Genomic DNA, 18,151 nt, shown 5'->3' with positions numbered 1-18,151 from the left:
TGGGTTATGTTCCTTGATCTACATACTTTGCTGGAAAGTGAAGTTAGCTTGATTGTTCCTCAACAAAGTTCTCTTTGTGTCCCCCCCTTGCAGTCAATCCACATGCTGATAGGAAGGCTTGCAATCAATCCACATGGTGATAGGAAGGCTTGCATCCTCCAAGATAGAAAAATGGAGCCCCATAGAGGTGCTTGAGCTCTCTGATGCACTTGGGATCAAGATTGTGTGTTTGATCAAAATTTCTCATTTCCCCAATGCATGCTATGCTTGGAAGGAAAATGGCTATTTTGCAAGGAAGTATCCCAAAGGATCGAGAATTTGCTATATAAGGATGCTAAGGAGGAGGCAAACTCAAAGGCCAATCAAGCTAAAAGCTTGCATAATAGGAAGGAATCGATGGTCACTAAGGAAGCCCCAAAAAATTATATATGGGCAAACCAAGGTACAAATAACAAAGCATATGGTAAAGTGTCAGTAAAAAGCTAGCACATGATGGTGTTGTTGCTTTTCAAAAGAATGAACCAATGTAGAATAATAAAGAAAATGTTAATGTGAGTCAAATTCTAGCCATTGATTCTCATAATAACAAGGAAGTCACCTCTAATGCAAGCACTAGGAATGGAGATTCACTAAAGAATTGGCGTGCAAACCTCAAGCCTTTGTCAATTTGTGTGCCCCCTTGTATGATCTTGATCGTAACACTTGAATTTGTAATGACATGGCTAAATATCCTATTTTGGAATGTTAGGGGTATTGGCTTCAACCCTAAAAAGTAGGTGATCACTAATCTAATTAGAACACCATATTTGGAAATATGGGAATTTTCCATAAGTTTGGGACACGTGGTCAAATTGATGACCGGGAAATCAGTGCAAATATAGGCACAAAAATGTGCTCAACATAGAAACATCCTTTGCAAATTAACACTTTGCTTTTGTACTCCTTTGTCAAAAATCAAATATGAAGCAATGTAAAATGTGTAGTCCAAAAGAGACACACTATAAAATATTCCTAGGAAAAGGAAAGGTCAAAACCTTTTGTCTCATGCTAAAAATTGAAGGGTCTTTAGACCTTAGCCAATGTATGCAAATTTGAATTTTATAGTTCAAGAAAGGAAAAGGAGGTGGTTGCAGTCGTGGGATTTGAGGAGGTGGGAGGTTAAGGTGGTTACACCCTCTCTCTTCCTTTATCTTCTCCTCTCACGGTTCATTTCCCTCTCTCTCATTTTGGCACAACTCTTGCCTTCTTGTTCTTGTTTCCCTCTCTTGTGCTTCATGCTCATTTCTCATGGAGAGTGAGGAAGAGGAAGAGGGTGAGGATGGAAGAATTGTCCAATTTATTGTGTGCCATTCACTTGTGTGTTTGGAGAGCATGGTTCTTGGTGAGAAGGAGAGTTTTCTTGCAGGTTTTCATGGCCAGCAATGTATTTGCAGCCTCTCTTGGCCGGTTCGTGGTTCTATTTGTGCCGTGGCAGGGTGCTCTTCATTTGGTGCACTGGCCGGGAAAGAGGTGGTTATGGAGCTTGCAAGGGAAATGTTTGCAGCCTGGTTTTTGGACTTGGAAAGCCATCTTTCTTGGTTGCATTCCAAGACAAAGAAGGAAAAGTTTCAATCATTTCAGGCTTTCAAGGATCAAGAAAATGAACGAGGGATGAAGAAGATGAAAAATTATTGATTGCTGGTTCACATGACTGCCCTATTGCCCTGTCCACCATGTTCGTAGTCTCCTCCACCTTCAGTTTTTCTTCTCTTCTTCATGTTGCTACCAACACACCTCCACCTCCTCCAATTCCCCCATCGACCCCAACTCTCCCTCCTCCACCTTCTATCCTTCTTTTCCTCTCTCCCACCTTCAGCCTTTTCGTCTCCAGCCCTGCCCGCGGTAGCGAATCTGCATAGTGGTCGCCAGACAACCTGCGCCATACTTGCGCCTCTGGTAATACTCACGACTGTAATATCATAGTCCTTCTCAACCTTGGCTTACCTCCCCCTCATCCCCCAATCCACTCCACATCTCTTCCATGGCATCGGCAGCTATAGTCTCAGCGAATCTGCAGCATCGAGTCACACCGTTGATGCAGTGAGTGGTCATGCATCTTCAAGACATAGCCTTCGTGCCAGCCGGGATCTGCTTTGACAACGCCATGATAGTGACGGCATAAACTCCATTTGATTCTCCTTCAAGCTCCCTTAGTTCCACGTGGCAGACTTCTTGATCTTATCTTTTTTATCCTCCACGTAGCAGATCAATCACAATGCCTTACATTTATAAAACATTAGCAATCAAACGTTTTTAAAGAGAACACACCCTCCTTAAATCCTATTTATGTGCCCTCCTTTCATAGAAATGGATTTAAAGGAAATTCATATACTCTTCTTACTCTATCAAGAACCTTCTTCACAACATACAAGATTTCCTACAAGTTATCTTTTGAGTTTTTTCTTTTTCGTATTTTAATATTCACAATAAAACTTCCCTCTCTTTTTCCTTTCCATCTAGAATCGGGTGGGAGAACTCTATTTTAAAATCCTTCATAAGGGTGTGCTTACATGTAATATCTTTTTCGGAATTTCCTCATGAGCTTCATAGTATGGTTATCTTTAATTCTAACTTGAGTGTGACCTTGTTCTTGTGCTCAAATTGTTGAAGAGCCCTATCTTTTGGGTATTCTCTTGTAGTTTTATTTGGCATGTGTTTAAACCTAGGCTTCAACGACCTAGTTGTGTGTGTATTTTTGTGATTATTTTCCTATCCAAATCCAATGACAATTCAAAGACAATGAAGACCAAAGACGAAGATGAAGACAAAGACTTTTCCAAGAGTTGATTGTGGTTCTTCTTCAAATTTGTTCGCGGGGACGCTTCACACTTAAGCGTGGGAGGAATGATGACCGGGAAATCAGTGCAAATATAGGCACAAAAATGTGCTCAACATAGAAACATCCTTTGCAAATTAACACTTTGCTTTTGTACTCCTTTGTCAAAAATCAAATATGAAGCAATGTAAAATGTGTAGTCCAAAAGAGACACACTATAAAATATTCCTAGGAAAAGGAAAGGTCAAAACCTTTTGTCTCATGCTAAAAATTGAAGGGTCTTTAGACCTTAGCCAATGTATGCAAATTTGAATTTTATAATTCAAGAAAGGAAAAGGAGGTGGTTGCAGTCGTGGGATTTGAGGAGGTGGGAGGTTGAGGTGGTTACACCCTCTCTCTTCCTTTATCTTCTCCTCTCACGGTTCATTTCCCTCTCTCTCATTTTGGCACAACTCTTGCCTTCTTGTTCTTGTTTCCCTCTCTTGTGCTTCATGCTCATTTCTCATGGAGAGTGAGGAAGAGGAAGAGGGTGAGGATGGAAGAATTGTCCAATTTATTGTGTGCCATTCACTTGTGTGTTTGGAGAGCATGGTTCTTGGTGAGAAGGAGAGTTTTCTTGCAGGTTTTCATGGCCAGCAATGTATTTGCAGCCTCTCTTGGCCGGTTCGTGGTTCTATTTGTGCCGTGGCAGGGTGCTCTTCATTTCAACATCTTCACAAAGTCCATCAATATCACAAAGAAAACAAATAAATACACCATCTTTGAATGGAAATACATCACATAGTATTCATCTTCAATATCTTCATAGTCTTCTCTCTCAATCTCTCATATACAATCACTCTGTTTCTGTAGAATTGGCTATCTCTGACTCTCTCTCACACACTCCATCAATAATACATCATATCCTTACTACAATCTCTCAAAAATTACTCTCAATAATCACTCTTAGGTCGTGGATACCCCTCCCAAGAGGTATGTCTGATATGAAAGGTCACCAGAGCCACTACAGTGTCTCTTCATAGCTCACTACTGTCACTTCACTCTAGTCTTCTCTTGAGTCTTCAACAGCTACTTCTTCCACTTCCTTCAACTCTTTTGCACTTGTATTCACCTCTTTCCAAGGCTAGAAAACTTTCCCAAAAAATCACACATACATTCCACAGAACACTTACAGAACAGTCTACAGAACAGTACCAGAACAGTTACAGTACAGAAACAGAACAGAAACAGAACAGAAGCAGAAGCTCTACAGAAGACCTACAGAAGGTTACAGAACTACATCACTCACTCTCAAATCATTCAAAACTCTCACAAACCATTCACTAAGCTTTCACAATATCTCATTCTTCATCAATCAATACTCCATCCCTCTTTACAGAAGACAATCATAACAAAAACAGACCAAAACAGAACAAAACAGAAGGTATACAGAACCATTCAGAACCTATCAGAACATCACAGAAACATCAACAAACATCATGATCTTCCAAAACACAATCAATATCATCCAAAACACTCTCAAACCACTTCCAAATCAATCAATCATCCCATAAAATCAACCATTCAGCTCTCAAAAACAACAAAAATCAGCCAAAAAACAAGTCATTTCAACACTCAACATATCCCCACACTTAATAAGGAAGCGTCCTCGCGACCCAGGAAAAAGGTAATACAAGTTCATTTCAAAGCTTCACTTTGATCTTCAATATCTTCTCACAAAGAATCCATCCACCACGACCCCAACTTATAACCTGTTTCTGATAAAAAAATACAAAGAAAGGAAAACTCTTTTTACATTAACACCTCTTATCAAACTAAAAATCACAACAAATTTGTAAAGGATATAAGAGTTTGCTTCTTCGTCATCATCGTCATCTGCTTCAACTCTCCAACCACGACCCCATCTCTACAAATCTCCAAAATATAGCTCGTACACAAAATCCACCACGTTCGTTTGACATACATGAACTCACAACACTAATACGAATACACAACACAACCATCTGAATGACTTCTTCAAAAAGAAGAGTTTGGCATTAAAAAGCTTGCAGTATACATTGGAAAGGCATCAATGAAGATGATCCCTCTTAAAAGATTGATGTTGTCTGAATCGATCCATAGATAAGGATTCATCTACAAAGTTTTTAGGAGGATTTTGAAAAAATTGGAGACAACACATCCTTTCCAACAGGACTAGGTATCTACTAGGCAAACAAAGGGCATGGAAATACAGTATCTCCAACTGTTGGGAATCAATGCTAACATTGACGTTCATGCACAACTTTGGGATAGGCTTTGAATCAGTATGAGAGTGCCTATGCATATACGCCAGGTACCAAGCAAAGTGAGCAGTTAATCTCACTGAGGGATCTGCAGACTGTGAATATTGTTGGGCAAAATGAACATAGTTTTGATAAGCTTGACTGGAAACTGTCCATTCCCCTGGAATTACTGGCCAATTAATCTGCGGTCCCGTAAGGCAATCATCCGAACTCCATCCCCTTCTTCTGGAAATCTGATTATCAAAACCGGCACAGTCACTAACCAACTGAGGTGGTTGAGATATGGAAGTGTTAGGAGAGGGTAATGGAATAAGGGAAAGTGGATGTAGGGAAGGATAGGAAAAATCATAAAAGGAAGAAAAGGTTAAAGAAGGAGTGGCAGAAATTTGTAAGGAATCACTAAGGAAAGGTGTTAATTGATAAATAGGAAATGTGGAGGGTACATTAATGAGGGGTGAAGGACAGGGTGGAGAAGGGGAAAATACCCTATCCTCAATAAAGGAACAGTAAGTGAAAATAGGAATTTGAGGGAAATTGGAAGGTTGGAAAAGAAGTGGTAAAATTACTGTGGAATTTGTTTGACAAAGGGAAAAATATATAGCATAACGGTGAGCCAATTGTTGGTAATAGAGGAGGGTAGGAACAGAAGGTCCTAAGAGAGATCGTCTATGATAGGCATCAAAGAAAGTAGCATCAAATGTATTATGTTTGGAAAGATAGGTTAAGAGATCCATCCTCAGTTGGTTAGTACTCTGTACAAAGGTAGGAGCTGTGTTTTGTCTTTGATTGAGGACCACTGAATCAATCATAGGATGCCACGAATTATCCTGACAATCAGCTACTTTGGAGGAATAACTCTGGAACATATCAGCTATGCGCAACTCCAAATGATTGACATAGAGAACAGCCTGTAAGACCACATCCCCCACATACCATGCCATATCTACCTCATCTGGAATTAACAAATCTCCTCGGAGATACATGTATGACATCAGCATGGTGTCTGGCGTGACAGAATCTTCAAAGAGCATTCTAACTACCTCTGTCAACAACTCAGCAGACCAAGCCCCACTCCAGCCATCCTCTGGAAAAGGTAAATCCATTGTGGAAAGCTTCATATAGAAGACCAGCTTCTGTAAATGGTAGTGGACAAAGAAAGAATGGTCTGGTAAGACAAAGTCCTGAAACTGTTCAAAGGTAGACCATAACAAGTCCATTCTGGACTGCAATCTTTCCACTTTGTCTTGGAATAGAGGGCACAAAGTAGCCTGTCTCTGTAAGGCAGCCAAGTCCTGCTGTGAAAGAGAAGGAATTAATGGAACAGGAGGGCTTGGAGGAACAGAGCGGGACTTCGCAAGCTGATCTTGCAACTGCTGGATTTGGGAGGCTTGGTTGGCCACTGTGTCATGAGCCATCTGTAAAGCTGAAAGCTTGTCATCTAATTGAACTTGGAATTCTTTCGCTTCACTGGACATCCTCTCCTTCTCTACTGAAAGGCTAGTAACCTGTGACTGAGCCTCGAATAACTGGGTTTTCAATGAAGGAATCTCATCACTTTGAGTGGCAACCAGTTGGGTTTGCTGTTCCATTTGCTTAAATAGATCTGCTAGGGTATCCTTAGTAGAAGCTAATTCAGATGTTGCCTTATGCAACTGGTCTTTGGACTGCATGAGCTCCTCATAGAAAGATGCGTATAGCTGTTGAACACAGGCTGTCACTAACAACTCAATGGAACTTTGAATATCCTTGCAGAGGAAAGGAATGGCATCTCCTGAGACGAGACTGTTCAGGGAAGGAACTGAGATCTCCAAGGATCCTTCTCTATGTGCTCTGAACAGGTTATTGCAAGTGAGATACCCAGGGAGTTCACTGCCAGAAGTAGCAGGGATAGACACTGAGGGAAGTACAGCAGGGGCTTTGTCCGCTACCCTCTTCAAGCGTTTGCGCTGTATGACCAGGGGAGGCGGAGAATCATCATCCTCAATGTCAATAGGTGCTGACTCTTCTGAAGGTGGAGGAGGAGGTACTGGATCTGAAGGAGGAGGTGGAGGTACAGTCTTCTGTAAACCTGAATAGGTCAAGAAGGCAGACAAATAGGATCCATAGGTAACATTGGTAACATTACCCCTCGTGACTTTAACAAAATGCTGATCCATCTTAGTAAGGAGGTATGTGCTCCAATCAATGGCAACTCCTTTCAGCACCATCCTAGAAGCTGTGAAAAGTTCTTTGGACAAATAGTGGGATGGCGTTTTGGCAGGCATGAACCTGTCCTGAAGGAACTGACACATCGTCTTCCATACGGGATCAGTGATCATAGAAAACGAAACTCCTGAAGAGTTTATCACTTTCTTAACATCAAGGACTTCCCTTGTCTGCTTCTGCAACAGCTTGAGAATCTCTTCATTAGAGAAGAGCTGTCGAGTGGTCACAAAAGGTTCCCCTTTGGAGGGTAAGGACAGAGCCTTCCCTAAGCCTCGAGACGTCAATGTCATAGACATGCCTTGGACTACTCCTGTCTTCTTGCTGTAAGAGGCCAGGAACTCATCACATACGGACGGATTCTCTGGAAGTAATGGAAAAGGAGTGGCCACAAAAGCAGCAAGTCCTGCCTTCGTGAGGGGCTCAAAAGTAAGTAGGGACGAGTAATCCCTACTAACTAGTGGAACGTATTGAATAGGGGGAGGAGCATGAGAAGGCGCCATTCAGATGGTTACACACACACCACAAACACAGACAATCAAAGAGAATGCCTGCAAACCAACAGACAAAAAACGAAGGATAAGAGAATTACCAATCAAGACGTGACACGACCTACTAACCCCAGGCAAACCACATCCTAGAAAAAATTTGACATGACCTTGAGACAAATGCGACCGAAAGCTTCATGCGATGCATCAGACAAACACCCTGAACCCCGTATCAGGCAATAAAATAAAAAACTACATACCGTACCCGTAACCGTAACAAAGACATGAAACCAAAACCATACCATATCCAACACATATCAATACGACATCTGTGATAGAACCAAGACTGGACCATGGAAAACAGCACTAAGAACTGCGTATACCCATCCCACGAAACGCTTCATTAAAAAAAATGATTAAGTGCAGTGAGGGGGGATTTAATTTAATGAAGAATTGATTTTAATCAATTATTAAAAATGGGTGAATTTTTATTAGGTGATAAACCTTAATAAGAAAACGGCGGTTCCTTATTACAAATTTAATTACCAATTATTAGGTTAAACGGTGCAGTTATACGATTCCCGGACTTCGATTCCCGACTGGGTCTCTAAATGCAATTCATTAATTATAATTAAAGTGATGTGGAGCGCTTTTTTGCCAGCGCGTGCTCATGTGACGGCTGGTTTATTTTAATTTAATATTCACAATAAAACTTCCCTCTCTTTTTCCTTTCCATCTAGAATCGGGTGGGAGAACTCTATTTTAAAATCCTTCATAAGGGTGTGCTTACATGTAATATCTTTTTCGGGTTTTCCTTATGAGCTTTATGATGTGGTTGCTTTTTCATTCTAACTTGAGTGTGAAATTGTTCTTGTATGCAAAATTGTTGAAGAGCCCTATCTTTCGATTTTTATTTGGTGTGCTTTATAACCTAGGCTCAACGTCCTAGTTGTGATTTTTTTTTTTTTTTGTGTTATTTCCCTCCTTATCCAATGGCAATTCAAAGATGATGAAGAAAAAAATGAAGACCGAAGATTGAAGATGAAGATTTTTTCAAAGAGCTGATCGTGGTTCTTCTTCAAGTTTGTTCGCGGGGACGCTTCACACTTAAGCATGGGAGGAAATGATGACCGACAAATCAGTGCAAACATAGGCACAAAAATGTGCTCAACATGGAAACATCCTTTGCAAACTAACACTTTGCTTTTGTACTCCTTTGTCAAAAATCAAATATGAAGCAATGTAAAATGTGTAGTCCAAAAGAGACACACTATAAAATATTCCTAGGAAAAGGAAAGGTCAAAACCTTTTGTCTCATGCTAAAAATAGGATTTAAGGAGGGTGTAAAAAACGTTTGATTGCTAATGTTTTATAAATGTAAGGCATTGTGATTGATCTGCTACGTGGAGGATAAAAAAGATAAGATCAAGAAGTCTGCCACGTGGAACGAAGGGAGCTTGAAGGAGAATCAAATGGAGTTTATGCCGTCACTATCATGGCGTTGTCAAAGCAGATCCCGGCTGGCACGAAGGCTATGTCTTGAAGATGCATGACCACTCACTGCATCAACGGTGTGACTCGATGCTGCAGATTCGCTGAGACTGTAGCTGCCGATGCCATGGAAGAGACGTGGAGTGGATTGGGGGATGAGGGGGAGGTAAGCCAAGGTTGAGAAGGACTATGATATTACAGTCGTGAGTATTACCAGAGGCGCAAGTATGGCGCAGGTTGTCTGGCGACCACTATGCAGATTCGCTACCGCGGGCAGGGCTGGAGACGAAAAGGCTGAAGGTGGGAGAGAGGAAAAGAAGGATAGAAGGTGGAGGAGGGAAAGTTGGGGTCGATGGGGGAATTGGAGGAGGTGGAGGTGTGTTGGTAGCAACATGAAGAAGAGAAGAAAAACTGAAGGTGGAGGAGACTACGAACATGGTGGACAGGGCAATAGGGCAGTCATGTGAACCAGCAATCGATAATTTTTCATCTTCTTCATCCCTCGTTCATTTTCTTGATCCTTGAAAGCCTGAAATGATTGAAACTTTTCCTTCTTTGTCTTGGAATGCAACCAAGAAAGATGGCTTTCCAAGTCCAAAAACCAGGCTGCAAACATTTCCCTTGCAAGCTCCATAACCACCTCTTTCCCGGCCAGTGCACCAAATGAAGAGCACCCTGCCACGGCACAAATAGAACCACGAACCAGCCAAGAGAGGCTGCAAATACATTTGCTGGCCACAAAACCTGCAAGAAAACTCTCCTTCTCACCAAGAACCATACTCTCCAAACACACAAGAGATAGGCACACAAGAAATTGAACAATTCTTCCATCCTCACCCTCTTCCTCTTCCTCACTCTCCATGAGATCTTGCAAAGGAGCACAAGAGAGGGAAACAAGAACAAGAAGGCAAGTGTTGTGCCAAAATGAGAGAGAGGGAAATGAACCGTGAGAGGAGAAGATAAAGGAAGAGAGAGGGTGTAACCACCTCAACCTCCCACCTCCTCAAATCCCACGACTGCAACCACCTCCTTTTCCTTTCTTGAATTATAAAATTCAAATTTGCATACATTGGCTAAGGTCTAAAGACCCTTCAATTTTTAGCATGAGACAAAAGGTTTTGACCTTTCCTTTTCCTAGGAATATTTTATAGTGTGTCTCTTTTGGACTACACATTTTACATTGCTTCATATTTGATTTTTGACAAAGGAGTACAAAAGCAAAGTGTTAATTTGCAAAGGATGTTTCCATGTTGAGCACATTTTTGTGCCTATGTTTGCACTGATTTGTCGGTCATCACAAATCTTTGGATTTGTCATAGCTTGAACACTAGAACTCCAAATCGAGCGCTCTATAGCTCAATAGATTCCATTTTTCAAGCACCTTCCAATGATAGGCTACCTCATATGGTTTTTGAGAAACTTATGGGCATGTTATCCAGGTGCCACCTTTTTAGTATTCAAAAAATAGGAACTGGGAGATTCCCAAACTCAATAATATTGTGTTTTAGAGAGATGAGACTAGATATGTCTTTACAAGAAGGGGATATATTTTCCTTTGGCCCCTAAATCTTTTCAAGTTTTTAAATTAATGTTCTAGATAGAGGTATTGGAGTATGGTGCTCTTGTGTAAGCGCTCTCATAGCTCTATACTCATTAACAATTGTGGAAAATGGAATTATACAATTGTTCGTGTAAAATGGGTTTGGCTATGACCTCACCTTAGTCTCAGTTTATGCACCTAATTTGGCTTATAATTGATCCATTATGGAGATCAACAAGTACAACTAGTATGAACAATACCCACTGCAAAAGGTATTTGGGATTTCTTCAATAATACCTATGAACATACATATATTGTATATGAAATGATCATGTTCAAAAAGCTATCTAGCACCACTATGCATGAAGATCAATATGCCACTAAGTTCTTGGAATAGTGGCAGTCCCTACTACTAGATGAAACCATAATATCTAGTTTAGTCATCTATGAAGAACTACAAGCTATTTTTCTTCTCTCCTCTTTGCCTCTATCTTGGAGAGCTTTTATTACCACTCAAACCTCCATTGATAAACTCAATCTTTAGTCTCTCTCATCAATAGAATCAAGCAAGATCAAGTCATGAGAGATATTGTTTCCACTTCTCATTAGGAGAAATATGGACTCTCTTTTTTCCCCTTAAGGAGTGAATAAACAACTATAGGCCTAACCAATGAGAGAGCTAGGATTCTAATTTCATGTAATATGAATCTTCTAGTCATATCTTGGCCCAAATCTTCCCTCAAAAATAAAATAAGGGAAACTGTGGGGAATACAATGCTATTACTTTCTCGAAGTTTGTGACTCAATTTTTTATTTTCTTAGTTTTTATGTTTGACTTTTTATTTCTCCCCTTTTCATTTTCGCCCTCTTTCTTAGGCAGAACTCAAACTTGTCATATCTTTTTCCCTGCTTCTTCTTTCTTGACGAAATTTTATAGCCTCAATCATTGTTGCTTGCCCTATTTGTAACCCTAGGAAATTTCATTTCCTCTACACAAGCACAAAGTGAGTTTCAAAAACTTTACATGTATATTGTTCTCTTCCATGGATGTTCTATGATAAAGTTTTATCCCATTTGGACAGAACCTATACAAGTTATGTGCATTCTCTCACATGTAATTTCTTTTGTTTTGGTACTCTAGAAGTCTCTTATAGTCAAGAACAATGATCTTTGGAATACTCAAGTTCTTCTTCAACATCTTAGGGTTTCTCTATAAACAAAGTTACAAGTATGTTAACTTGTTTTTTTGTTGCTCCATAGTTAAATTTTATCTCGTTTGGACAAAATGTATGCAAGTTATATGCATACTGAGCTTTCCTTTGATTTTGTACTCCAAGAATATCCGAGGTTGAAGAACAATGATTTTTTTTTAAATTCAACTTCTTCAACATCTTTGGGATTCTTTGCAAAGAGAGCCACATGTATATTGTCATTTTTTTTTATTGCTCCATTGTTAAGTTTCAACTCATTTGGACAAAGCCTATGTAATTTACATGTATGCTTTGACTCTTTTTTTTTTTTTAAACTCTAGGAATTTGTTAGTGAAGGAACAATAGTCTTGTTATAAGTCAACTTTTTATTCAACATCTTCGGGCTTCTTTGTGAAAGAATTAAATGTACAATTTTTTTTCCAATTAAAATTCATTTCATTTGGAGAGAACATTTGCAAATTATTCACATACTAATAGGTAACTTTTCTATTTGGTTATTATAGATATCTTCATGGAGGAAAAACATTAGTAACATACTTGCAGTGGAGGTCTTCAATAGGAAAGATAGTGGCAGTAATTGCATTTGTGATAAGTACTATAAGTTGGATTGGATTTTGATGCATCCAAGTACTCATCCATTCATTCCTCGGATGGACACTTGTACCCAAGTACAAAGTGTCCATCCAAGGAATGAATGAGTTAGCTATAGGGTGAGTCTTGGCAAGTCAAAAGAACACATTTTGATGAGATGACTAAGTATAGGGTTGACCAATATGATCTCACTTTCAAGTAAATCTTTTTTACTACTTTACGTGCCTTGATATAATTGACACATGTGTTGCTTAGATGAATTGTTGTGTTAGTCGTATTTACTTACCATTATTTTTGTTTTTATTACATGTATTTTATAACTAGAAAAAGTCTGTGCATTTTCTTTTGATATAGAAGATGTCAACTTTTACGAGGGGAGTGGATGAGCTTGGATCAAGATACCCGAGATGAGACACATACATCTCTCATAGATGCGATTATCTTGTGGAATGGTTATAGTTCTTTTGTGGTCTGCGTAGAGAGTCATTGGCCCATTTATTTTCTGAGACAAGAAATCCAATTAATGTTCAATGAGCCCCTCTACAACTTCTATTCCAAGTTAGATAATAGAAAAGTCATGACTCGTAGTGAGCAATCCGTGACATGTAAATAATGTGCTTCTCCACATATCCTTGAGATAGTAAAATCCTTGTAATTTTTTTTTATAAAGAACAAATACAAACCTTTTTTAAACTTCCGAGTACTTTCAATTTTGATAGCCTTAATTTATTGTGATCCAAGCGTGTGATAATACATATTATAATTAGTTAATCGTGCTGGTTAAAATCATAATTAAATTGTAGGCTGGAGTTCTATGATCTATGGAATATTGTCTTTATATAATGATATATTGTAGCTCATCTCTTCTACTCATTTTCTAAATTTAAATATTAAATTGGTTCCAAAGGGATTTTAAAGGTTTTTTAGATTTCTTTTCTAAAACATTTTCTATATTTTCTCTAGTTGGACTTAAATATACTTAGTGATCCAAGTATATTCGAGGATATAGTAATGTAGAACGAAGTGTTTGTCTGTATGAGTAATTTTAACAATGACTTTAAAGTATTGAAATAAAGAAACTAATGTAAGATTTTTAATTTGAAACTTTAGGGTTAAAATCTTTATAAGAACCTTTATTTAAAACCCTAGATACATAAAAGCTATAACTCCAAACTCATTTTCACTTTCATTCTCTGCTTCCCTACACTTGTGCTGTCCTTCCTTCTCTCTTTGTGTGCCATGGCTACCACTCCCACCTTCGCCGCATGGATTATCTCCACACACTACGTGCACATAGGAGACTAGATATACCCTAGGTTTTGTGTGACCTTGAGTCTAGAGAGCTCGCATTTTGCCGTAGACCCGAGCTCTAGTATAGTGGCATCGTTTTGTGATACGGTGAATCCTCTCAACTACTCTATTCCATACTCTACTCTCAGGTGGGTTTCTATAGATTGCTTGTATAATCTATGTGCCGGATCAAGCCATGCAAAGGTGATAAATCTCCAAGCTAGAGCAGTGCCCACCTTGTCCCAGGACCACACCACGATGGATCTCATCGAGTGTGATGTAGCCTTTGCCATATATGTTTTGTGCATTGAGGTGCAAGAGGATAGTGACGAAGACATCAATGCACCCTCTCGACCAAGTAGAGTATTTTGAGAAGGAGCCTAAGGAGATCACTCTCAATACGAGCATAGAGGGAGCATAGAGCTTAGCCATTGTGCACCCACCTCTCTGCCCAAATGAGACGCCGACGAGTGATGAGTCATCCCTCACTTCTCTCCATTTTGTGACTATCAAGGGGGTAGAATATCTACTTATGCAGGATGTATTACAGATTTTGGAGCTAAGAGAAAAAGAACTATACTATATCATGGTGCATGATGCACCTCATGATTTTATATATTTTGATATATAGGATGCCCTAGCACATGTTGATGAGGTGGCTCGATATAACGGCATGAGTGTCGATGACATCTTTGCCATTATGAGCATCTAAGAGAAGATTGAGGATGTGGCGCCACAATATGAGATCTTTGATGAGGAGTTTGAGCACTTGTAAGAAAGCCTTTTTGGTTGTCGACCCGACTACACAATATCTTCCTAGGATAGAGACAAGGGTGGCCCAGTTGTTGCGTGAGCAGACCTGGATGCTTCATTACAGTAGTAGATAGATGATGTAGAGAAGGTAATGTTCTTGGTTTCGTGCTCAACTTCAAGAGTAGGGTCTCTAGGGCATCGTAACCCTCTGTGTCAATTTTTGTCAGGATCAAGACCCTAGAGTAACCCTAGCCGGAGGCTTGCATCTGGGGGCATGAATCTGCTCTAAGGCAAGCATTGGGACCCTTCGTGTCAATTTTTGTGGGGATCGGTCTCCTAGAGTAGCCCTGGCTCCAAAGGCTCGCGTCTAGGAAGATGCAAGACCCTAGAAGCGAGCCTCTGGCGGCTAAGGCTGCTCTAGGGGCCTGCAATCTTGACAAAACTTGGCACGGAGGGTCTTGATGCCCTAGTGGCCCTACTGGTGAAGATGCACATAAATCAGATGTATATATCTTTAGCACACTCCATGCATAGTAAGTCTGACACTGAATTGTGTGATGCAGAACATTATCTATATAAATGAGTTTTGATCTAGGCAAGGTGGCCGATCCTGTAGCCAAGGAAGGGTGCAAGACTTGGCATTGAAGGAGTACATTTGCTAGCTTGTCAACAACATTATTGTATTTCATAAGATATGCTCTTAGACTTTTGCTGATAATTTCCTGAAGTTGAGGACACTAATGCAGGCTGGGCCCTTTAAGACCATCCTTACCAACTCCACCTTGGAGAAATTAGTGTTGCTTTGACATTCAAAGATGCCCTACTTATTCACTAGTACTAGGTCTGGGCCACTTTTTTCCATGGTGTCCCATGGCATGGTTGATGGTGTTCAAGATCCCAATGTCATTAGGCAAGAACTACTGGGGCAAAATGTATTGTTGCCTATGATCAAGAATCTGACCATGGGGAGTGTAACTCAAAGAAGCTTAGGAGAGAGTAGATGTACTTATTACCTAATGATATCTCATCACCAACGTAATACATTTTGTAATCTTCTCTTGAAGTAATGGAAACCGATGTTTGTTGGATTTGCTTGCAATGTAGTTTGTGACACATGTAATTTATTATTGTTATTTACTTAAATGTTATGTTCATTTGTCAAATTTATACGCAACACGATTCGTACAAGCCCTTTGGGGATTAATTGCTACTTTTTTTTACCATTCGAGGCCGTTTCAAGTCCCATTTTAGATCTGCAAGAGGTTGCAAACAATAGTTTTAGGGTACACTATGATTTCAATTGTGTAAATTGAAAGTGGATGCAAAGTTATGGATTTAAAATCTATAAGTCCTAAGATGTTTGCCTAGAAGTAAAAATTAGTTTTATCTACTAACAAGTTGTAGATTATGTGTACTATTGAGTAGCTAGTGGAAAAGAATGCTTGGTGTGTTGCTGTCTACTTGATGTTTAAGGTAATTGAAGACTAGCTTGTTATTTTGTATCAATTTTGTAATAATGACCAAAAACACTGAAAGTCCCATCATTGAGAAGTTGGAAAGAATAATTACCCATCATGGAAGTTTTGTGTGATGAACTTCCTTATTGGAAGAGTTCTTTACAAGTTTGTTTCAAGTAAAGAAAAGGAGCTAGAGCTAAGTAATCCTATGAGTGCAAAAGGTTTAAAGGTGTGAAAAGAATAGAATGCAAAAGACAAAAATGCATTGTATTGGCTATGTGCAGTCATTGATAATACTATGTTTGGATATATGAGAAATACAAAAACTTCACATGCAACTTGGACAAATTTTTAGAACATGTTTTCAGTAAATATAAAGGCATGGAAGATTCAACTCAAGCAAGAGTTGAATACTTTAAAGAAAGGGAAGATGTATGTAAATGAGTATATTTTGAAGGTGACAAGAATTGGAGATACCTTAGCAGCTATTGATGCAATATTTGATGATGATAATTTGGTTTCATCTATCTTGGGTGGCCTTAATAATGAGAAGGCCTAGAAATCATTTATTACTTCTGTGTATATATAGAATCTTTTTCTAGTTTTTGATGAGCTGGTCCCTCATAATCACTAAGGAGATGAACATGTAGGGTAAATCATCCGAAAGAAGTGGTAAATAGGTCCAAGAATTTCACTCAACTTTAAGAAGAGGACATGGTAGATCCTCTTCAAGAGGCCCTGATATGAGACATGCTGGTGACAAACCCAGCAAAGCATGAAAAAGCAAGAGTTTGGTGACATGTAGGTTTCAAGGGGCCATGAAAACCTTATAGACCAGGGGACCTTCAAAGGAAGAGATGGATGATAAAATAGATATTCTAGAAATTCTAGTATTATTTGGCATTATTGTGACAAAACAAGTCATATTATAGCCCAATATTATGCTAAGAGAGAATATTCAGAATGGCAAATTACATCTAGGAAACTATACATCATCTTCACGATAGAATGAAGACAAAAATGAGTGTCTTTTTGTTACACAATATATGATGAATGCTATTACAAGAAAGGGGATACATAATGATATAAGGTATATGAATTCATGTGCATCTCATCAATATGACCAGTCTAGTTGAATGGTTTGGAGAGATGTAGGATTTACAAAATTAAGGTTATGTGTAGATAGATGATGATTCATGCCACCCAATTTTACACATTGGAAAAGTTTTATTATCCTTCCATGATGATAAAAAAAGAGTATGTTAGATGTATTACATATTCCATCCATCACAAAGAATTTAGTTTTTGTTGGGGCTAGATTGTAGAGCAAGGGGTGCATGCTCAATTTAATGCAAACTGTTGTTTTGGGGAAGACTTTAATGTTAAGTGCAAACTTGTCTCACAAAAGGAAGTAGAGTTGGATGCATTTTCACTTTAGATGTTGAAATTCTTACTATGAATGCTATTATGTATGCTAAAGAAAAAGAAGCAAATACATTGAAATATGGCACAAACGTATAAGGCCTGCAAATATGCAAAAGCTAAAATTAATGTAGTCCAAAGGATTGCCCACTTTTAGAGTTGTAAAATTTCATAGTGTGTGAAGAATGTGAGTTTGGTAAGAATGCAAGAGAGCCTTTTTTGCATGATAGATATGTGAGTAGGAATATACTTAATGTTGTGTACATAGATGTTTGTGGATCTACACAAAACATATCTCTTATAGGAAAGAAAGTTATGGGTGCACTTCATGAGGAAAAATAATAATGTATTTGAGTACTTCAAAACTCTCAAGGTTGCCTTTGAAATAGAAACAAGCTTGAAAGTTAAGTACTTGATGTCAGATGGAGAAGGAGAATACCTTTCTAATGAGTTCCGTGACTTCTTGAGGTCTCATGGGATAAAGAGATAGTTTACTTGTATGTATATTCCATGGCAAAACAAGGTTGCAAAAAGGAAAAATAGACATATTGCACAATTTGCATGGGATGACTATAAGGATTTGCCAAAACATCTTTGGTCTCAAGTAGT

Source organism: Lygodium microphyllum, chromosome 14 (genome assembly GCF_053477565.2).
Source record: "Lygodium microphyllum isolate KBCC chromosome 14, Lygodium_microphyllum_v1.1.10, whole genome shotgun sequence".
Lineage (NCBI taxonomy): Eukaryota > Viridiplantae > Streptophyta > Polypodiopsida > Schizaeales > Lygodiaceae > Lygodium > Lygodium microphyllum.
The sequence above is the reverse complement of the archived record's forward strand: the minus strand, read 5'-3'. Positions refer to the sequence as shown.